Raw genomic sequence first — 23,704 nt, 5'->3', positions numbered from 1 at the left:
ATATTTTTACTTCATATTAATTAATTTTGGTGATTATTGTTTTAAGGGTCCGCCTCTGTGGTGTAGTGGTTAGCGTGATTAGCTGCCACCCCCGGAGGCCCGGGTTCGATTCCCGGCTCTGCCACGAAATTTGAAAAGTGGTACGAGGGCTGGAACGGGGTCCACTCAGCCTCGGGAGGTCAACTGAGTAGAGGTGGGTTCGATTCCCACCTCAGCCATCCTGGAAGTGGTTTTCCGTGGTTTCCCACTTCTCCTCCAGGCGAATGCCGGGATGGTACCTAACTTAAGGCCACGGCCGCTTCCTTCCCTCTTCCTTGCCTATCCCTTCCAATCTTCCCATCCCTCCACAAGGCCCCTGTTCAGCATAGCAGGTGAGGCCGCCTGGGCGAGGTACTGGTCATACTCCCCAGTTGTATCCCCGACCAAGAGTCTGAAGCTCCAGGACACTGCCCTTGAGGCGGTAGAGGTAGGATCCCTCGCTGAGTCCGAGGGAAAAACCGAACCTGGAGGGTAAACAGATGATGATGATGATTGTTTTAAGGGTCAAATCAAGGAGAACATCTATTGCACTTGGCATGAATCGAAGAAGGAGCTACCGAGCAAGTGGTCTCGCGGTTTGAGTCACTTAACGATCAGCTTGCATTCGGGAGATAGTGGGTTCGAATTCCACTGCCGGCAGCCTGAAAATGGTTTTCCATGGTTTCCCATTTTGACACCAGGCAAATGCTGGGGCCACGGTCGCTTCCTTCCCACTCCTAGCCCTTTCCTACCTCGTCGTTGCCGTAAAACCTATCTGTGTCGGTGCGACGAAAAGCGACTTGTAAAAAATAAAGCACTGCGTCTAACCATCGTCGTCTTGGTCTCCCACTGCTTCTCTTGCCATCCATGACTGAGTCCATTATTCTCCTAGGTAACCTATCCTCCTCTATTCGTCTTACATGATCCCAGCACCGAAGCCAGCTTATGCACACAGCGTCACCCATCGAGTTCATTCCTAAGCCTTTATTTCCTTATCTGTAGTACTCTCCTGTCATTTTTCCCACTTGTTTGTACCAACAATCATTCTGATGTCTATTATTTCTAACCTATTAATAAGATATCCGGGACTTGGAAAAATATGTTTTAAGAAAATCAATGTGACAGATAACCCGAATCCTACAGATAATTTAAATCTCCAGAGATGAAAAGCAAAACGTATGTTTTCCCAGTATCATTTAATAATAATAATAATAATAATGCCGCCTCTGTGGTGTAGTGGTTAGCGTGATTAGCTGCCACCCGCGGCGGTCCGGGTTCGATTCCCGGTTCTGCCACGAAATTTGAAAAGTGGTACGAGGGCTGGAACGGGGTCCACTCAGCCTCGGGAGGTCAACTGAGTAGAGGTGGGTTCGATTCCCACCTCAGCCATCCTGGAAGTGGTTTTCCGTGGTTTCCCACTTCTCCTCCAGGCGAATGCCGGGATGGTACCTAACGTAAGGCCACGGCCGTTTCCTTCCCTCTTCCTTGCCTATCCCTTCCAATCTTCCCATCCCTCCACAAAGCCCCTGTTCAGCATAGCAAGTGAGGCCGCCTGGGCGAGGTACTGGCCATTCTCCCCAGTTGTATCCCCCGACCAAGAGTCTGAAGCTCCGGGACACTGCCCTTGAGGCGGTAGAGGTAGGATCCCTCGCTGAGTCCGAGGGAAGAACCGAACCTGGAGGGTAAACAGATGAATAATAATAATAATAATAATAATAATAATAATAATAATAATAATAATAATAATAATAATAATAATAATAATAACGTCCGCCTCTGTAGTGTTGTAGCCAGGAGGCCCATGTTTAGAGCCTTGCATGGATATCCGCGAAGTTAGTGTCTTGGCGGATACAAACTGTATGGCAGTGAGGATAATTTTGCTGATTATTTCTAAATAATGACGTTTATTGATTTTCACTCTTATTTATGCTTGTGATTGCCAACGGCCGTAGCCGTGTTGAAACACCGGATCCCGTGAGATCTCTGAAGTTAAGCAACATTATGCGTGGTCAGGAATTGGATGGGTTGCCACGCGCTGTTGGTGGCGGTAAGGGAATGGAGGAGCGGAAAGGAACTGGCCACCCTACCGCAAGTAAACTCCGGCTCAGGAATACCTCTGCGTAGGTTTGGACCTGCCTTCGGGCAGAACAACCCCTTACCTTACCTATGCTTGTGATTAGGCAACCATTTACAGTGGTATATGAATGGTGCTGTATAAAGAGCCTTGAGACATTTAAGCCGTAAATCTGGCCTCAGCCTACCTGGCTCCTGCCCGCAATTAATGGAAGGACGGAACAAAAGTCAATACGTCGGTAGTTGTCGCAAGAGAAAATCCCTCATAAACCTGTGACTGTAGGGGTTCTGGTGCTAGGTGTCAGGCCTATTGTATTATGTTAACAGATCTATCAGTTTCAATATCTTGGGGGTAGCCCCAGAGGCTCTGAACTTTGGAGCGTGGGTTGGCGACCACGGGGCCCTTAGCTGAGTCCTGACATTGCTTCTACGTACTTGTGCCAGGCTCCTCACTTTCATCTATCCTTTCCGACCTCTCTTGGTCAACTCTTGTTCTTTTCCGACCTCGACGCTATTAGGTTTGCGAGGGCTAGGGAGTCTTTCATTTTCATGCCCTTCGTGGCCCTTGTCTTCGTTTGGCCGATATCTTCATTTTTCGAAGTGTCGGACCCCTTCCATTTTTTCCCTCTGATTAGTGTTATATAGATGATGGTTGCCTAGTTGTACTTCCTCTTAAAACAATAATCACCACCACCACCTTGGGAGTAACATACTGTAGTTAAATGTTTACAATATCCGCGGATAACAATACCCATTTGCGGATGCGTGTGCAGATGAAGGAAGTACGGATGCGCATACTATTTTGTATATCCGCGCAGTGCTCTATTAATAAATTGAACTCATACATTTAATATATTATTTATTTATTTATTTATTTATTTATTTATTTATTTATCCGTTTACCGTCCGGGGTTGATTTCTCCTTCGGATTCAGCGAGGGAACCCACCACACTACCGCCTCAAGGCCAGTGTCCTGGAGCGTGAGACTTTGGGTCAGGGGTACAACTGGAGATAGCACTGCATTAACCACTGCACCGCAGAGGTGGACTAATACTGTTAGTTACAAGAGTAATTTCTTTTAAGAATTAATGTTATTATAAGATTGTATATAAGAAACAGAGTCCTGTACATATGTAACAACGTAATGAGTGAATAACTACTACTACTACAACTACTACTACCGTAGATGAATTCTACTGCCACAAACCACATGGGGAAAACTAGCCCTCAGACCCAAATAAAAATTCCTGACTTGGTCGCCAATCGAATCCGGGGGCCTGCCCGCCGGACAATTCTCAGGAGCCTCACCGGGTCAAAACGCTTCCCACCTGACGCAGACCACTGTAAGTTGTCAGCTTTAAAGTGTGATTTGAGCGTAGGAGGCCCAGGCTAATCACTTTCTTCTTGCCTGTCCGACCTCACTTAGTTAACTTTCATTCTCTTTCGACCTCGACAGGGTTAGGTTTGTGAGACCTACACAGTGTTCCCCTTTGATATCCTTCGTGGCCCTTCTCTTCCTTTAGCGGTATCTACATTCTTCCAATGTTTGTTCTCATTAGTGCTAATAATAGAGGTTTGTTTACCTTGCCGTATTTTCCTATTTTGAAACTTCACTTTCTAAGACGAGCACAGATGACAGATTCAAACCGGGCTCACCTTGGAGCGAATCCGGTAACTCTACTCGAATCCTCGCGATTTTCGCCAAATACAATCCAGGTTACTAAATTAAGTACGTTATAGATAACGGTTCGGTCAAAAGGGAGTTGCAGCTTACTTTACAGCCAAAAATAGGTTCAATCGTAGATCAACTAAAAAAAAAAAGTAATTTCTCAAATGAAGTCGACTCGCGCAGTACACAACTGCGGCGAACGGAGTGGATGTCACACTGTGCTCAGCGCATCGCCTCCACAGCGCCGAAATAGCTCAGTTGGGAGAGCGTTAGACTGAAGATCTAAAGGTCCCTGGTTCGATCCCGGGTTTCGGCAGAGTTTTTATAAGCAGTTTCAAATATTACTAGAGCTTCAAATGCTAACATGTGATGAAATCAATTGATAATATACTAATATTCAACCACAGCAAAACAATAAATAAAAAAAAAAAAACCGCGGACATTTCATATTTTTGGACCATGGTGTGGTAGTTAGTATAATTAGCTCCCATCCCCGCAAGCCCGGGTGGTACAAGTACTGGAGAACGAGGTCCACTCAGCAGCCTCGGGAGGTCAACTGAATAGATGGGATTCGATTCTCACCTCAGCCATCCTCGAAGTGGTTTTCCACTTCTCCTCCAGGCAAATGCCGGGATGGTACCTAACTTAAGGCCACGGCCGCTTCCTTCCCTCTTCCTTGTCTATCCCTTCCAAATTTCCTATCCCCCCGCAAGGCCCCTGTTCAGCACAACAGGTGAGGCCGCCTGGGCGAGGTACTGGTCATCCTCCCCAGTTGTATCCCCGACTCGATGTTTGAAGCTCCAGGACACTGCCCTTGAGGCGATAGAGGTGGGATCCCTCGCTGAGTCCGAGGGAAAAACCGACCGTGGAGGATAAGCAGTTTTTTTTTTTTTTTGGCTACCGTATTTGTTTTACGTCGCACCGACACAGATATGTCTTATGGCGACGATGGGACAGGAAAGGCCTAGGAATGGGAAGGAAGCGTCCGTGACCTTAGTTAAGTTACAACCCCAGCATTTGCCTCGTGTGAAAATGGGAAACCATGGAAAGCCACCTTCAGGGTTGCCGACAGTGGGGTTCGAACCCACCTCTCTCCCGAATACTGGATACTGGCCGCACTTAAGCGACTGCAGCTATCGATCTCGGTATAAGCAGATTAAGAAAGCAAGAACACGACGCAGTCTTTTTAAAAGATCAGAAATTAATGTGATACCCATTTTTACTCCTTTCAATGACTTTCATAATGTTATATTAATAAGAGGTCAGTCAGTGACCAGTTTCTTCAAACTTGCGATAGCTGTCTATACGCAAGCAAATTTTTAGCTCAGACTGAAATTAAAATTCTTGGCAGCGGTGGGATTCGAACCCACGCCTCCGAAGAGACTGGTGCCTTAAACCAGCGCCTTAGACCGCTCGGCCACGCTACCACACACTCCCCCGCGCACACTATCCTGCTCTCCAACTTAACAATGATAGAGCATCGTATTGTGTTATGTGTGTACATATAGGTTAATTGAGAATGATCCATGGAATATTTTTTCACAGATTAAGATAACTATTAAATACAGTATGTCTTATCACTAATTTTCCTCTGGTTAGAGTCCTCGAGCAAACATTTTCCATCATTAACTATACTTATGGATGCATGTAATTATCAGGGCCCGGATTTTGAGGACCTAAAATGCCCCAAAATCACCTATAGAATGACATACAGATGTAAACTCAAAATAATCAGAAAGTGGCTCAATAAACTTTAAAAAAAATCCAAACAAAAAATTAAAGGATGCTATTCCTTTTGTGAGAACCGTATTTTTAAAGAATCTAGTCCGCCTCTGTAGTGTAGTGGTTAGTGCGATTAGCTGCCACCCGCGAACGACCGGGTTTGATTCCCGGCTCTGCCAAGAAATTTGAAAAAGTGGTACGAGGACTGGAACGGAGTCCATTCAGCCCGTAAAGTCAACTGAGTAGAGGGGGATTCGATTCCTTCCTCAGCCATCCTCGAAGTGGTTTTCCGTGGTTCTCCAGGCAAATGGTGTCTAACTCAAGGAAATGGCTGCTTCCTTCCCTATTCTTTGCTTATCCTTTCCAATCTTCCCATCCCTGTTCAGCATCGCAGATCTGACCGCCTGGTCCTCCTCACCGGTTGTATCCCCGACCAAAAGACTCACACTCCAGGATACTGTCCTTGAGGCGGTAGAGGCAGGATCCCTCGCTGAGTCCCAGGGAAAAACCAACCCTGGAGGGTAAACAGACTAAGAAATAATAATAATAATAATAATAATAATAATAATAATAATAATAATGCCTCCGTGGCTCAGGCAGCAGCGCGGCGGCCTCTCACAGCTGGCTACCGTGGTTCAAATCCCGGTCACTCCATGTGAGATTTGTGCTTGACACAGTGGAGGCGGGACAGGTTTTTCACCGGGTACTCCGGTTTTCTCTGTCATATTTAATTCCAGCAACACTCTCCCATTAACATTTCATTTCATCTGTCAGTCATTTATCATTGCCCCAGAGGAGTGCGACAGGCTTCGGCAGCTGACACATTTTCTATCCTCGCCGCTAGATGGGGGCTTCATTCATTCCATCCCTGACCCGGTCAAATGACTGGAAACAGGCTGCGGATTTTCATTTCAATAATAATAATAATAATAATAATAATAATAATAATAATAATAATAATAATAATAATAATACTTAATTGTCACCCCCTGGAAACACGTTTTCGATTCCCGGCTCTGCCACGAAATTTAAAAAGTGGTACGAAGACTGGAACGGGTTCCACTCAGCCTCGGGTGGTAAAATGAGTCGACCACTGAATCTGAGGGCATAACTAACCCTGGAGGATAAACGGATTAAGAAAGAAAGAAAGAAAGAAAGGAAGAAATAAAATAAAGGAATGAAGACCAAAAAGTATCTCGTCAAAGAAAAATCTTGGAAATGACTAACGATGACCTAAAAATTAAAACTAGGAAATAAATGACAAAAATCACATTATAAGTAAGCTTTTCTATAATGTAGGCATGGCCTCATGGTGGCCAACCTACTCTCCCAAGTTGAGAGTCCCTGGGACTCCTTTTAGTCACCTCTTAAGATAGGCAAGGGATACCGTGGGTGTTATTCTACCGCCCCCACCCACAGGGGGACCGGAATAATGACGATGCTCAGTTATTTTGCTTTTAAGAAATGCATTTTCTGAAATATTTTTTTTTTCTCTATGATTCTTCTTCTTCTTAATCTCTTTAGCCTCCAGGGTTGGTTTTTTCCTTGGACTCAACGTGGGATCCCACCTCTAGCGCGTCAAGTGCAGTGTCCTGGAGCGTGAGACATTGGGTCAGGGGATACAACTGGGGAGGGGGACCAGTACCTAGCCAAGACGGCCTCACCTGCTATGCGGAACAGGGGCCTTGTAGGGGATGGGAAGATTGGAAGGGATAGACAAGGAAGAGGGAAGGAAGCGGCCGTGGCCTTAAGTTAGGTACCATTTGCCTGGAGGAGAAGTGGGAAACCACGGAACTTCGAGGGTGGAATCGAACCCCCCTCTACTCAATTGACTTCCCGAGGCTGAGTGGACCCCATTCCAGCCCTCGTACCACACTAATCACTACACCACAGAGGCGGACCGTATTATTACTTCATGACACAAATTAACTGTATCCACTCGATTACGAGTTAAAGGTTATGTGGACAACGCACACATTTTTGGTAAATTAAATATATATTTTCCTTCAACTGAGCGAGTTGGCCGTGCGGTTAGGGTCGCGTAGTTGTGGGCTTGTATTCGGGAGAGAGTAGTTTCGAATGCCACCATCGGCAGTCATGAAAGTGGTTTTCCGTGGTCTTCCCATTTTCACACCGGGAGAGTTGGCCGTGCGGTTAGAGGCGCGCGGCTGTAAGCATGCATCCGGGAGTTAGTGGCTTCGAATCCCACTATCGGCAGCCCTGTAGATGGTTTTCCGTGGTTTCCCATTTTCACACCAGGCAAATGCTGGAGCTGTACCTTAATTAAGGCCACGGCCGCTTCCTTCCCAATTCTAATATGTTCCCATCATTGCTCAATGTTGCCAGGTTTCCCGAAATTGCAGAGATTTTTTTTCAACGCGCCAGTAAACCCGAAAAAAAAACTCCCGAAATTTCTTCTAATCCAAATTTAAGGAAAATGAATGATAATGATTAATGGTGCATAATATATCTGTATCGAAACACTCTCTCCTCGTCTCACTGCGTGACGTTTTATCGATAAAATCACTCGTTAGGTACTTCCCCGCATTCATTTTAGGCTTGATTTACGTAATTTCTCCCCTCTTTTTGAACTCAGAACCCACGCTTCACTGCATCATTCGAAGGGAAATCACCGACCCGCATATAGAATACAAAATCTCCATCCTGCTACGACTTCAATATTGGCATACAATTTCTACGCCTGATGAATAACTACATCTACAGGAGGAAGAAGAAGCATACATTAGTAATATTATACATTTCAATGCTCGAGAAACTACCGAAATTTTAATCAAAACTCCCGAAATTTTTACGTTCAATCTAACCGATTTTTCATTTATAGACCTGGCAACCTTCGATGTGCTCGTGCGGCGTTAAATCACTATAAAAAAAAGAGGTAATAATAATAACCTTCATAATTTTTGGGTAATTTTACGTCAGATTTTGAAGATCTTTAGATAATTTTATCGGTGTTTTTCGGCATTTATTAGGTCGTGAAAATGCGGGCCCGGATGATCGGCTATATCAAGCTGCGAAAGAATGTACTCTCCTACGTTTATCGAGGGTTAAGACTTCGTATGCTTTCCCGGCAGCAGGATGGAGCTCCTGTCGACAGAACTTGGGTTCGAACCTCGAAGACATTCACCTTGAGAGTGCACGCCTGAACGATCACTGGTAATTCAGTCGGTACACGGCGTTTATGATCGTCAGTAATTGACTTCTCCAACATTGCAATACGTCATTGGGAAGAAACTCGATATTAATAGCCAGATACGTCGAGAGGAGGTGAGAAAAAGAATTGATGGATGGCGGTGTTGAAGGCTTGACAGCGGCTATTGAAAACCAGGTCCTGCCTCAATGGAGAGCAAATTCAAATTAAAAACTCCAACACAATGGCAACAAAGGATGACCTGCTGTTAATATATACTGGCCGTCAGGGTTATACAAACCTTGTCTCACCTTATAAGGACTTTCACTACTGAACATCTACCACCACTGCCGTGCGTACTTCCTCCGCGAAATTTTAATGTTGAAAACACACAAAGTAGGGGGTCCCCATACCAAGAAAAACATAAAAACCAATTTCCTCAATTGTGCCGAAAGTTGAAGAGCTAAAGGGCCCGGAAAGGTTCAAATTGTGACTCTAAGATAGCTCTATCAAACTAAAAATACAAATTTCGAAAATCACTTCCGGCCTAAAAACAGTTCCGGAAAAACAACCTAAAATCGCTTGTTTCTTTACTCATTTTCTTTTCCATTCAAATCATAGCCAAATTAACTTATTTACAAAATTATTTCTTGTTCCTTGGTTTAATGCCCTCAGGTGTTTCCCCCTTGTGGGTGGGGGCGTTAGAATAACACCCACGGTATCCCCTGCCTGTCGTAAGAGGCGACTAAAAGGGGCACCAGGGGCTCTGATCTTTGGAGCGTGGGTTGGCGACCACGGGGCCCTTAGCTGAGTCCGGGCATTGCTTCCACTTACTTGTGCCAGGCTCCTCACTTTCATCTATCCTATCCGACCTTCCTTGGTCAACACTTGTTCTTTTCCGACCTCGACACTATTAGGTTTGCGAGGGCTAGGGAGTCTTTCACTTTCACGCCCTTCGTGGCCCTTGTCTTCCTTTGGCCGATATCTTCATTTTTCGAAGTGTCAGACCCCTTCTATATTTTCCTCTGATTAGTGTTATAAAGAGGATGGTTGCCTAGTTTTACTTCCTCTTAAAATAATAATCACCACCTCAGGCGTTTTTGATTTTTTGAAAAATGTACACACCGAATGTAGTTTTAAGGGTTTAAGTGAAACTCCGCATTGACTCACATTAGCGCTCGTAGTGGTAGAAAAAGACAAATCGCTAATCTAAGCGACCGGATAACGATGATTAAGAAAAGGATAGCAATTTTTAGAAATAAATAAAGAATATATTCTCTTACTTTATTATATTTTAATTACTAAAAATTCATAGCTCATATCCCTAGGATGTTATCAAAAATGAGTTGCTTTTCTGAAGGACTAGAACTGTGGATTTTGTAGCAATTGGCTTTACGTTGCGCCGTGGAAAACCAACGAAAACCATCCCCAGGGCTCTCGACAGTGGGGTTCGAACCCTAATACAAGCTCTGAGCTGCGCGCCCCTAATCGCACGGTCAAGTCGCTCGGTGTTTTCCCAATTTCACAATTTCACGATGGGATAGGGAAGGTCTAGGACTGGGAAGAAAGTGGCCGTGGCCTTATTTAAGGTACAGCCCCAGTTTGTCTGGTGTGAAAATGGGAAACCACGGAAAACCATCTTCAGGGCTGCCGACAGTGGGGTTCGAAACCACTATCTCCCGCATGCAAGCTCATAGCTGCGCACCCCTAACCGCAAGGCCAACTCGCCCGGTCAGTCCATCCTGTATTTAGTCGGGTGGGCTTTACAGAAAAGTGGTGTTTGTGATTTAAGATTCTGAAGTTTATTCTATCTCGAACGGTTTATTCATTAATGCGGATTTCATTTAGAAAATTATTGTGATTTGTCATTGATAAGGCTAAGTTTACAATTCTCTGGGAACCTATTATTATCTACTCTAAATAAGTGACCATACAATTGTAATCGCCGTTTCCTGATTGTATGTGTGAATTTTTTTTTTTTTTTTCTGTAACTTCCCCTTCCAGCCCTCGTACCATTTTTCAAACTTCGTAGCAGAGCCGGGAATCGAACCCGGTCCTCCGGGTGTGGCAGCTAATCACTACACCACAAAGGCGGACATTATTATTATTACACAAAGAAAATGCGAGTGATGAAGGTCAGTAACTCTGTGCAACATACCATGGGGTGAGTGTCCCCTCACACAAAACTCGTTGTTCTTTCAGTCTATTGAACCGGACCTGCCGAGTGAGTGACAAGCCCAGATTTGTAGCCACTCCGATCAATTCAAGAAAGACCTGATTCTACTTGACCGTTCCTCCCAATTTCCAAGAACGAGTAAACGTAACTTTTATCACCTTCCCAAAAATTTGTTAGCCCAACATTATAGGAAGAAATTCTCTGACTAAAGCGTTGCTTGTTTGTTTGTAGGCTTTGCTTTATACGATGCTAAACAAAGAAAGGGCCTGGCTTTTATTATCTTTGGTATTGTCAAAGAACCTGAAAGTTGGAGTCTGTACCCGCACCAATTAGAGTCCAAAGTTTCAAACTGTAACTTTTGAATAGCTCTATCAAACTAAACAAAAAAATTTGAAAATCATTTCCGGCCTAAATGCAGTGAGCCAGGACATCCTTAAGACCGAAGTGTGCCAAGCTATAGTAATCGTACAGTTTTGCATAATATACCGGTACGTCAAACATTCCAAATCTCTAAAAATTTTGTCTGATATAAATAAATAAATAAATAAATAAATAAATAAATAAATAAATAAATAAATAAATAAATAAATAAATAAATAAATAAATAAATAATCCGCCTTTGTGGTGTAGTGGTTAGCGTGATTAGCTGCCACCCCCGGCTCTGCCACGAAATTTGAAAAGTGGCACGAGGGCTGGAACGGGGTCGACTCAGCCTCGGGAAGTCAATTGAGTAGAGGTGGGTTCGATTCCCACCTCAGCCATCCTGCAAGTGGTTTTCCGTGGTTTCCCACTTCTCCTGCAGGCAAATGCCGGGATAGTTCCTAACTTCAGGCCACGGCCTATTCCTTCCCTTGTCTATCTCGTCCAATCTTCCTATCCCCCACAAGGCCCCTGTTGAGCATAGCAGGTGAATCCGCCTGGGCGATGTACTGGTCCTCCTGCCCACTTTTATCTCCCGACCCAAAGTCGGAAGCTCCACGACACTTCCACTGAGGCGGTAGATGTTGGATCCCTCGCTGAGTCCGAGGGAAAAATCAACCCTGGAGGGTAAACAGATTAAGAAGAATAAATAAATAAATAAATAAATAAAAGAAAGTCGTGTTGACAGTAACAAGGAATTGCACTTTTTAATTTTCCGTCATGTCTGTCTGTCTGTCTGTACGTGCATCACGAGAATTAGGCTGAAGAGAGCTGAATGAATATCGGAATGTAAAGTCGGGTAATGAGCCACTACAATCTAGGCTATAAATAATTTTATTCACGCTGAGTGAAATGATAGTTCTCAAATATTTATGTTATTAGTGTACCTATCCATAAGTACTACATAACTAAAGTTATATAGAGTTAAATTTCTGGTCATTTATGTCTTACACATTTTTACCGTACCGGCTATTATAACAGAGGTAAGGTAAGGGTTTTTCTGCCCGAAGGCAGGTCCGAACCTCCGCAGAGGTGTTCCTGAGCCGGAGTTTACGTGCGGTAGGATGGCCAGTTCTTTTCCGCTCCTCCATTCCCTTAACCCCCACCAACAGCGCGTGGCAACCCATCCAACTCCTGACCACGCCCAATGTTGCTTAACTTCGGAGATCTCACGGGATCCGGTGTTTCAACACGGCTACGGCCGTTGGCTCATAACAGAGATATTCATGAATTTGTATTTTTGTTGCTAAGTCCATATCAGCGCCGAGCCAGAGAAAATGGGTAAATAGAATTTTTAAAAAATCGGTATATAGAGTCGGGGAATAAGAAACTAGGCTATGAATAAGTTTATTCGCCCGGTATAGAAAGGTAGTTTAGGGGAAGGTGCCTAAAATTTAATTTTTAAATACCCATGTTATTGGTCCTGTCGAAAAGTACTACATAACAAAAGCTGCGGAGAATACAATTTCCGATCATTTATGTTTTATTCAATTTTACCCTACCGACTTGGTATTTCAGAGTCAGAAGAAAACTAAATGTGAAGGCCTACAGTATCGAAAGCTCATAAAATTAATCAACAATAGCATTATATTGACCATTGTTGGTTGTGATGTTCTTTGTACCTTATGGTGCCACTATACCTTCGATACCGGGCGAGTTAGCCGTGCGGTTAGGGGCGCGCGGCTGTGAGCTTGCATCCGGGAGTTAGTAGGTTCGAATAACACTGTCGGCTGCCCTGAAGGTTGTTTTCCGTGGTTTCCTATTTTCACGCTGTACCTTTCCCATCCCATTGTCGCCGTAAGACCTATCTATGTCGGTGCGACGTAAAGCCACTAGCAAAAAAAAAAAAAAAAAAAAAAAAATCGCCGATAGATGGGATTGCTGCTGCGTACCGAGTATAACAGTCTGCCTAAATACTGGCGGGAAATAGCTGGGGAATTAGATAACTTTCTTCTTTAGCATGCCATTTCTCTGGTTCGTACATTGTCTGATATTGGTGGTACGAAACACACTGGTTCATCACAGTATTCCAGTTGTTCTACACCTACTCTGGGGCGCTGATTGGAATGAGCAGTGTGCACACTTAATGAAATAATGGCAGAGAGGAATGAAAACATTTAGTAGTAATAGTAGTAGCAGTAGAGTGTTCACGGCTGTCTGCGGCCTGGTCATTCTAGCTCTGGAACTTTAGATCGGCAGAGTAGTAGGCCTACTATTCGTTGAAAGTGAGAAAATGTGTGGTTTTTCATTTGATCGAGTATTTCATATGATGGCATTGATTTTAATCGCGTCATTCCTACTGAAGTGTGATGGCTAATCATATAGAATTTACCTGACATATGTTGATTTCAGTTGGGAAATCCACTGAGACAGTCTTTCTGAGGATGTAAAAAGGCAAGTGGAGAGTGAATGTCTGCCATTATAATGGAAACTCCCCAACTTGATTGTGACCCATGGTAGGCAAGACGGCCTATCATTACAATGAAAATTCTCTAACCCAGTCTTCACATGAGAAAAGACGTATGATGACTTCCCCATCGCATTTCTAGGGTAACGTTAAGAGCTATGCAATTTTACTCACAACGTGTACATTACCTAACCCAGAATTCGGTATGCAATGTAGAATTCCGTAGCGAAGTACGGGTACATTGGCTAATAAATAAATAAATAAATAAATAAATAAATAAATAAATAAATAAATATTTTGATAAATATTTTTAAATATTTTTCTGATAATAATGCATTACTTCTGGAATAAAAACCATCATGTTTTCTTATTGTTGCGTTAATTTGTATTTGAACATTTTGTCAGCTTAACGTAAACGAATAATTATGAGTCTAAATTTATAAATATTTTGATTTTTAAAATAGCCTGCGTGTATCACAACAAACAAACCCCGTGGCAAAAAGAAGTTCGCAAATCATGGTCACCGAACTTGGTAAATCTGTGGTATCTCTCTGTCCTTGGAGAAATTACCATTGTCAGTCACTGCCACAATTAATTCAACTTGGTTGGCAGGATTCATGCTCGAGTGGAGCCACATGGATTCGGTGACCTGTTCATTTACGTATAGCTTAAAGACGAGTCCATTACAATGTAATGTTGGAGAGATGCTGCTTCATATGGCCATGGAACACGAAGTTGACTTCTTAGCTGTGCAATCTACTGCCCGTTCGATCTCAGAACAAATTAATACTAAGGAAAGGGGTCCCAATTCTGGAATAGTATTAGGAGTGGTGCAGTAGTATTGCCTCTCTTTTTAACATAAATTCTTATGACTGGGAGGAGGTCATCCAAAAATTTGTGTAACTGATGCGACAAAATGTGTGACGAAAGTGTACCCATAGCAACCGTGCAGGCAGTGATGTAAGGTATGGATGGATTGATAGTCAGACGATGTTACCTAGCAACCGTGCAGGCTGTGATGTGAGGTATGGATGGATGGTCAGACATGTTACCTAGCAACCGTACAGGCTGTGATGTGAGGTATGGATGGATGGTCAGACAATGTTACCTAGCAACCGTACAGGCTGTGATGTGAGGTATGGATGAATGGTCAGACAATGTTACCTAGCAACCATGCAGGCAGTGATATAAGGTATGGATCGATGGTCAGACAATGTTACCTAGCAACCATGCAGGCAGTGATATAAGGTATGGATGGATGGTCAGACAATGTTACCTAGCAACCGTACAGGCTGTGATGTAAGGTATGGATGGATGGTCAGACATGTTACCTAGCAACTGTACAGGCTGTGATGTAAGGTATGGATGGATGGTCAGACATGTTACCTAGCAACCGTACAGGCTGTGATGTAAGGTATGGATGGATGGTCAGACATGTTACCTAGCAACCGTACAGGCTGTGATGTAAGGTATGGATGGATGGTCAGACATGTTACCTAGCAACCGTACAGGCTGTGATGTAAGGTATGGATGGATGGTCAGACATGTTACCTAGCAACCGTACAGGCTGTGATATAAGGTATGGATGGATGGTCAGACAATGTTACCTAGCAACCGTACAGGCTGTGATGGAAGGTATGGATGGATGGTCAGACAATGTTACCTAGCAACCGTACAGGCTATGTCTTGTGGTTGGCTGGCATCTGAAATTAACAGCTGTTGATGGATGGCCATGACCGGGAGACATATTTTCGAAAAGGAAAATTCGACAACTTTTTTTTTTGGTCAAGAAGTGTGATGGCTAATCATATAGCATTTACCTGACATATTCTTGCATCTTTCAGAACACTATCAAATTTCCACCTGACGCTGAATTTTCACATCGTAAGGTTTCTGGCTGCAGTTCTGGAGATTAGTTTGAACTCTATCTTTCAGTTCTGCATCGTCAGTAAACTGGCGACCACGGAGTGCATACTTCAAGGGAGCATCGCAGCTGTGCGCAGGATAAGGCAGAACAATCCATCCCAGTCTTGCAATTGCTTCCCTTCTGTGCAGACGGACATGAGGTCTTGAGTTGTCGTGGAAAAACAGGATGTCGTCCATGTTTCTTTCGGGCCGAACTCTGTGAATGCCCACTTCTGACTTATTCTGTGCTTCCACATTCCGCCCTGACAGTGAGACAGTCTAGAAAACGAAGAACAATCGCGTAAACTCGTAACCTGCAGGTCTTCGGGCTGAGCAGCGGTAAGATGGTAGGCCAAGGCCCGTCAGGGATGTAGCGTCAAGGGGTACTGATTGATGTGTTTGACACTTATTATTTAAAAATGTCTCATTAGTGTTTTCTAATACAGAATGTAGAATTACTGTAATGTCTACGCAATACAACAAATTCTCATAATTTGATTTTGTGTTGTATCCCTCAAAAGTTTGCAATATCCCTCTATTTCTTCCACACCTGTCCTTTCAGCTAAGGAGGTGTTCACCCTAATGATGATAAAGCCAGTTGTTTTTACCGGTCTCAGCGTATTTCCTATAATTAAAATACTGTACTGATATGAAATATTCTACCAAACTTCATGCACGACAAAAATGCCTTTCCCAAAACATTATTATTTTAAAATGTCTCATTAGTGTTTTCTAATACAGAATGTAGAATTACTGTAATGTCGGTTGTTCGTTTAGGTTTATCTCGTTCGTCACTAACTTTTTCTCGGAAGAGATCTCTGTCAAAGGCGTATTCGGGTTTGATTCGCAGCTTTTGGAGGTCCTCTTAGGTGTTTGTAAACCAAGGAATCGTGGTTTTGTGTTTTGAATCAGAAAAGTGAAAAATCCTTTTTGGTCAACCTGTTTCCGTCCATTCATTTGAAGCGAACGTAATGTAGTGCTCGTCTTTTGCGGATTATGTCTGTAATTTTCTCTATTTTGCTACAGACCTCCTTGTTGGATATTTTTTGTGGATGGCATTCTTGTAATTGGATCCTGTGATTTCTGTAATGATTCTTCGCTCTTTTTTTCTCCAGTTCTTCGAGGAATCCCTTATTGGCATTCAGGGATAAGGTTTCGGATGCATGCGTAACTACTGGCTTCAAAACCGTTTCATACAACCTGTGACAATACAGTTCGGTGAATAGTCCTGTACTATCAACACAGATGAACAATGCACGACAGTGATCATACTGTCCTTCGAAATAGTCCCCTCCAATAACTATGCACTGCTGAGATCGGCGATACATGTCCTGGAAACTTTGCAAGAAAGCTTCCTTTGGGATGGTGTTCAAAAGCCTCGTCACGTTTCCCGAATTTGTAGCAAAATTTCATGTTTACGCATTGTTTCATTGCGCTGTGACTCTACCTCTCACTAAGTTGGCTACTGAGTATATGCTTCGAAGCAGTGTATCGATTCATTCAACTGTCCGAGTGAGTCGAATCACAGCAACGGCGAGCTCATGGCACACGAGTCAGCGCTGAGTTGTGTATTCGCGGATCAGTGTGACACAAAACACACACGAAACACTGGACATTGGCGGGGAGCCGAACTTCCGCTGCGTGCGAGACATCAAGAGCCATGGCTCAATGAAAGAATCGTACGCTTGTGACGTTATTACAGACTTTCGCGCTCAGCTCATTTGAAAAGAATACACTCATTTGCATTTCTACGAACAGTGTTATAAAAGTAGTTAAATTAGTTCAATTATATGTACGAGGTAGATAGATTTATAGGTTATTCTATTTATTGATTTTAATGAATCTCGGCATTATAACTTAGTTGACATTCGACCCCACTTCATCCATCAACAACACACCTCTTTTTTAAAGAAATTCAAATGCCGTACCACAAGATCAAGATTACAGGAAAAAAAATGTTATTTTTATGTGGATACCATCTCACAGAGGAATACCAGGCAATGAATCAGCTGATCAAGCAGCAAAAGAAGCTACTGATCTTCCAATCAACGACCGTCAAATTGCCTCGCTACATATCAAAATCAAACTACACAAATAATGGAAAATGAACTGGAAAAATACAACTAACAACCTTCAAAATATTAAAATGATATCTACGAGAATATAACCTCTCCGAAAAACTCACCAGATATGAACAAGTCTTAATCTCCCGACTAAGGATAGGGCACATGAAGATCAGCCACAACTATCTCCTAGAAAAGAAACAATCTCCCACCTGCAGTAAATGTAACTGCTCTCTCACTGTCAAGCATATCATCTCAGAATGTTAACTGTATCACCATTGGCGCCAACGCCACAATATTCCTAAGAAAATGGAAATGACACTGGCTTCTCCAGCACTGAGTCATCAAGTCATCATCTTCCCAAAGACAATGGCTTGCACTCTAAAATCTAATTACATTATACTTATTTATATTTTCCTTTATATGTTTATAATTACAATATTATTATTATTACTATTATTCTGTAATCATATGTAAGAGCCGCGATAAGATCTTGGAGTTAAAGCGACTAAAAACAATCCTAACTTGTTTAAAAAATGTTTGGGGAACCCTGCTCTAGACCTCTAAAACTCAATGCGATGAGGGTCGAAAGAAAGTAAAATGAAAATGGGAATCTGTAGGTAGCAAGAAGATGTAGACTGCGACCTTGGCCAGAAGACTTCTCTCATTTTCACTGTTGCCTGTTGACAACAGAGTATGACAAATGCCTGGTTGGAGATGTCGACGGAAGTCCTAACTAGACAGGTGTTATATCGTATGCGATGTGACATGCTACCACCTGTTGGAAAGGCGAGCCTTATATTCGGGAGGTCAACAAACCGGATCGAATTCTAGTCTGACAAGATTCCCGCTCTCGTCAGCTACGTGAGTGTTGTCGGAAATCCTTCATATTGGCAGTCTTGATTCAGCTTCATCATTACAAGGGACTTTCGTCAAGTGCCTGATAGATACCAACATAGTCATGAAGGGAATCACGCAAGATTTACAGTTGAGTTTGCAACTGTCGGCCCGCGGGCCACATACTGCCTACGAGGCCTTTTCTTGTGGCTGTTCTTGTCTGAGTCATCAGTTCATAGACTGGTTTGATACAGCGCTCCGTGCCACCCTACCCTGTGCTGACCTTTTCATTTCTACATAACTACTACATCCTACATCTGCTCTAATATGCTTGTTATATTCGTACCTTGGTATACCCCTACCGTTCTTACCACCTACACTTCCTCCCCCTGTGGGTGGGGGCGGTAGAATAACATCCACGGCATCCCCTGCCTGTCGTAAGAGACGACTAAAAGGGGCCTCAGGGTCTCTGAACTTTGGAGCGTGGGTTGGCGACCACGGGGCCCTCAGCTGAGTCCTGGCATTGCTTCCACTTACTTGTGCCAGGCTCCTCACTTTCATCTATCCTGTCCGACCTCCCTTGGTCAACTTTTGTTCCTTTCCGACCCCGACGCTATTAGGTTCGCGAGGGCTAGGGAGTCTTTCATTTTCACGCCCTTCATGGCCCTTGTCTTCATTTGGCCGATATCTTCATTTTTCGAAGTGTCGGATCCCTTCCATTTTTTCCCTCTGATTAGTGTTATATAGAGGATGGTTGCCTAGTTGTACTTCCTCTTAAAACAATAATCACAACCACCACCACCTACACTTCCCTCAAAAACCAACTGTACAAGACCTGGGTGTCTTAAGATGTGCCCTATCATTCTATCTCTTCTTCTGGTCAAATTTATCCAAATCGTTATCCTCTCAGCTATTGGATTCAGTATCTCTTCATTCGTGATTCGATCTACCCATCTCACCTTCAGCATTCTTCTGTAACACCACATTCCAAAAGCTTCTATTCTCTTTCTTTCTGAGCTAGTTATCGTCCATGTTTCGCTTCCATACAATGCCACGCTCCAGACGAAAGTCTTCAAAAACATCTTTCTAATTCCTACATCAATTTTTGAGGTGAACAAATTTCTTTCCTTAAGAAAGGTCTTCCTTGCTTGTGCTAGTCTGCCATTTTATGTCCTCCTTACTTCTGCCATCATTAGTTATTTTGCTACCCAAGTCATCTGCTTCCTTTAAGACTTCATTTCCTAATCAAATATTTCCTTCATCAACTGACTTTGTTCGACCGCACTCCATTACTTTTGTTTTGGACTTATTTATTTTCATCTTGTATTTCTTCCCCAAGACTCTGTCCATGCCATTCAGCAATTTCTCCAGATCTTTTGCAGAATCAATAAAATAACAATATCATCGGCAAATCTCGGGGTTTTGATTTCTTCTCCTTGAACTTTGATACCTTTCCCAAATTCCTCTTTGATTTCCTTTATTGCCTGTTCTATGTAAGCATTAAAAAGGAGATGGAACAAACTGCAGCCTTGCCTCACTCCTTTCTAGATTGCTGCCTCTTTTTCTAAGCCCTCGATTCTTATCACTGCAGACTGATTTTTGTATAGATTTGTAGATAATTCTTCTTTCTCGGTATCTCATCCCGATCACCTTCAGAATCTCCAACAGCTTGGTCCAATCAACATTATCGAATGCCTTTTCTAGATCATCTTGTGGCTAACGAGGTTATTTAAAATAGTGCATTCATTTAATCTACAACTTTTTAATAGTAGTTTAACATCGCACTAAAACACCGAAGGTTCGCGACGAGGGAAGGATGGTGTGAAAATGGGAAACCACGGAAAAACATCTTCAGGGCTGGCGACGGTGATCTCCCGTATGCAAGCTCATAGCTACGCGATAACTTTAATTAAATCATACACTGTTGCTGAAATAACGACGAGCTCTGGTTTGACGCTGTGATGTAAAAAATATTACAGGTCGATTTGATTTTGCAGTCAGTAATAAAACTAGCAAACAGAGCCTTCGTGGCTCAGGCGGCAGCGCGCCAACCTCTCACCGCTGGGTTCCATGGTTCAAATCCGAGTCACTCCATGTGAAATTTGTGCAGGACAGAGCGGAGGTGGGACAGGTTTTTCTCCGGGTACTCCGATTTTCCTTGTCATCTTCCATTCCAGCATCACTCTCCAATATAATTTCATTTCATCTGTCAGTCGTTAATCACTGCCCCAGAGAAGTGCGACAGGCTTCGGCAGCCGGCACAATGCCTATCCTTGCCGCTAGATGGGGGCTTCATTCATTCCATTCCTGACCCGGTCGAATGACTGGAAACAGGCTGTGGATTTCATTTTCAATAAAACTAATAGTTCCACATTTTTTATTATTTTTGTTATTACCCTTGTGCGCAAGGGTTCATTATATCTATCCTATCTGTGAAGAAGTACATTAGGACTACGCAAAAGTCCTTAGATGCGTGCACCTGTCTTCCTTTGTGCTCTATTTCTTTCACAGCTGTCCCTAATTTTGCACGGGTAAATAAATGATATATCTATCTATCTGTCGGCTTCCCTTCTGTCTTCAGACCAGGTCGTCTCAGTCCTCCTCTTGGTCAACTTGTCATTTGTGAATTTCGCATCTGAACTTTACCCCGTTTTGGACATGTGCTGGTGTAATTCCTGCCCGTTTCAGATCGGTTTTGATTTCGACGAACCATTTCATTGTGGCTGGTTTGGCTTTCCTCCAGTTTTCATAGAATTCGACTATTTGTTTTGTACCTCTGTCTGGGTGCTGCATTCTTTTAATTCATTCTTAATCCGTTTATCGTCTAGGGTTGGTTTTTCCTCTCGGACTCAGCGAGGGGTCCCACCTCTACCGCCTCAAGGGCAGTGTTCCGGAGCGTGAGACTTTGGGTCGGGGGTTACAACTGGGGAGGAAAACCAGTACCGCGCCCAGGTGGCCTTACCTTCTATGCTGAACAGGGACCTTGTGGGGGGGGGGATAGGAAGATTGGAAGGGATAGACATGGAAGAGGGAAGGAAGCGACCATGGCCTTGAAGTTAGGTAACATCCCGGCATTTGCCTGGAGAAGAAGTGGGGAACAACGGAAATCCACTTCGAGGATGGCTGAGGTGGGAATCGAACCCCCTTCTACTCAACTGACCTTCCGATGCTGAGTGGACCCCGTTCCAGTTCTCGTACAACTTTTCAAATTTCGTGGCAGAGCCGGGAATCTTTTAATATGTCCATAAAACCTTAACCTGTGTTTTCTAACGTCACTGTGATTATTATTATTATTATTATTATTATTATTATTATTATTATTATTATTATTATTATTATTATTATTATCACTAACAAGAAGCATTTTTCCTCTTCGCTACACGTACAACCCGCAATGAGCTCTTAATAAAAAATCAACGATAAATGTACATTACCACTGTAATGGACCGTTTCATAATAATGTTAATAATCAGGTGAGAGTCTCCCTTCCCTTTTTCCCATACTCAGCGATGTGGGAGGTGCAAGGGAGTCTCGGACGTCTGTCATTACTGGGAACTGGTATAACCTCTTGTTTTTGTATCATGTGTGTGTGTGTGTGTGTGTGTGTGTGTGTGTGTGTGTGTGTGTGTGTGTGCGTGCTCTCTGTGCCCAGTTTGACTTGAACGTTTAACAGCTACTGAGAAACATAAACGAATAATGTTGAGAATATTCCATAAATTTTGGCCGGGTCATGACTTTGAAATTCACTTCCAGCTTCTATCAGGAACTCTAAGTCAATATCAAAATTTAAGACTGCATGTAGAGATTCCGCCTCTGTGGTGTAGTGGTTAGTGTGATTAGCTGCCACCCCCGGAGGTCCGGGTTCGATTCCCGGCTCTGCCACGAAATTTGAAAAGTGGTATGAGGGCTGGAACGGGGTCCACTCAGCCTCGGGAGGTCAACTGAGTAGAGGTGGGTTCGATTCCCACCTCAGCCATCCTGGAAGTGGTTTTCCGTGGTTTCCCACTTCTCCTCCAGGCGAATGCCGGGATGGTACCTAACTTAAGGCCACGGCCGCTTCCTTCCCTCTTCCTTGCCTATCCCTTCCAATCTTCCCATCCCTCCACAAGGCCCCTGTTCAGCATAGCAGGTGAGGCCGCCTGGGCGAGGTACTGGTCATTCTCCCCAGTTGTATCCCCGACCAAGGGTCTGAAGCTCCAGGACACTGCCCTTGAGGCGGTAGAGGTGGAATCCCTCGCTGAGTCCGAGGGAAAAAGCCGAACCTGGAGGGTAAACAGATGATGATGATGATGTAGAGATTACCTGCTGAATACCCCTGATTGTTTCGTATGATTGGTGACATATGATAGGTTGTGTGTTAGTGGTAGGTAGCCTAGTAACATTGCCATTTTACTGTCCAGCTGAAGAACACTGTTGTTTCTTTGAATTAATATTAGATTATTATTATTATTATTATTATTATTATTATTATTATTATTATTATTATTATTATTATTATTATTATTATTATTATTATTATTATTATTATTATTATTATTATTATTATTATTATAGCATAAATTTACGTCATATTTAGGTTTTGACTCATGCACATAGATCACCGTTTATGCCCATACTTAAATTTCAATTAGTTTATTACGTATTGCGTTCTATTTAAGTATGCTTATATTTTTCAGTTTGTGTGTTAATTTTTATATTTATGACTTTTTCTCCTTCTTTTGTGCTTTTATGCTCCGGATTTCTTTCAATTTTATTTTATTTGTTGAGCTTTGTATTCTTTCTTTCTTTCTTTCTTTCTTTCTTTCTTTCTTTCTTTCTGTTCTCCAAATATGTTATTTAGCTTAGTTATCTTTGATTTTATACTAGAATAGTATATTTCTTTAATGTATCCATAATCTTGTAATTTACGTGGTTGAGTGTTAGAGAAGAGCCACGAGCTCAAACTTCACCACTGCTAAAGTCAAATAAATAAATAAATAAATAAATAAATAAATAAATAAATAAATAAATAAATAAATAAATAAATAAATAAATAAATAAATAAATAAATAAAATGGAAATGATTAAACGTCTAACGCAGGGGTTCTTAACCTAGGGTCCATGGACCGCTTGGGGTCCCCGAATGGCCTTCAAACCGTCCATGGACGTCAAACAAAATTTTAACTTTTCCATGTAACTTAATTACTTATTGTTACAGTTGTTGATGTTGGCTAATTCTATTTTAACTTTACTTCGTTATCACACTTCTGTAAGTGATCATTGGCAC

General features: G+C 42.8%; 1 protein-coding gene and 2 non-coding genes across 5 annotated transcripts in view; 1 reads left to right on the top strand and 2 right to left on the bottom strand.

Moving 5' to 3' along the window:
• LOC136882018 (metabotropic glutamate receptor 3) overlaps positions 1-23,704 on the bottom strand; it is a 645,441-nt gene that overhangs the window by 245,819 nt on the left and 375,918 nt on the right. The gene's annotated exons all lie outside the window — the stretch shown is intronic.
• On the top strand, positions 4,004-4,076 carry TRNAF-GAA (transfer RNA phenylalanine (anticodon GAA)). Its single transcript has one exon. It is a non-coding gene; the product is annotated as a tRNA-Phe (tRNA).
• TRNAL-AAG (transfer RNA leucine (anticodon AAG)) lies at positions 5,106-5,187 on the bottom strand. The gene has a single exon. It is a non-coding gene; the product is annotated as a tRNA-Leu (tRNA).

The sequence above is a fragment of the Anabrus simplex genome, chromosome 10 (assembly GCF_040414725.1).
Source record: "Anabrus simplex isolate iqAnaSimp1 chromosome 10, ASM4041472v1, whole genome shotgun sequence".
In the NCBI taxonomy this organism is placed as follows: domain Eukaryota; kingdom Metazoa; phylum Arthropoda; class Insecta; order Orthoptera; family Tettigoniidae; genus Anabrus; species Anabrus simplex.
Note: the sequence above shows the minus strand (reverse complement) of the source record. Positions and strands in the feature narration are given on the sequence as shown.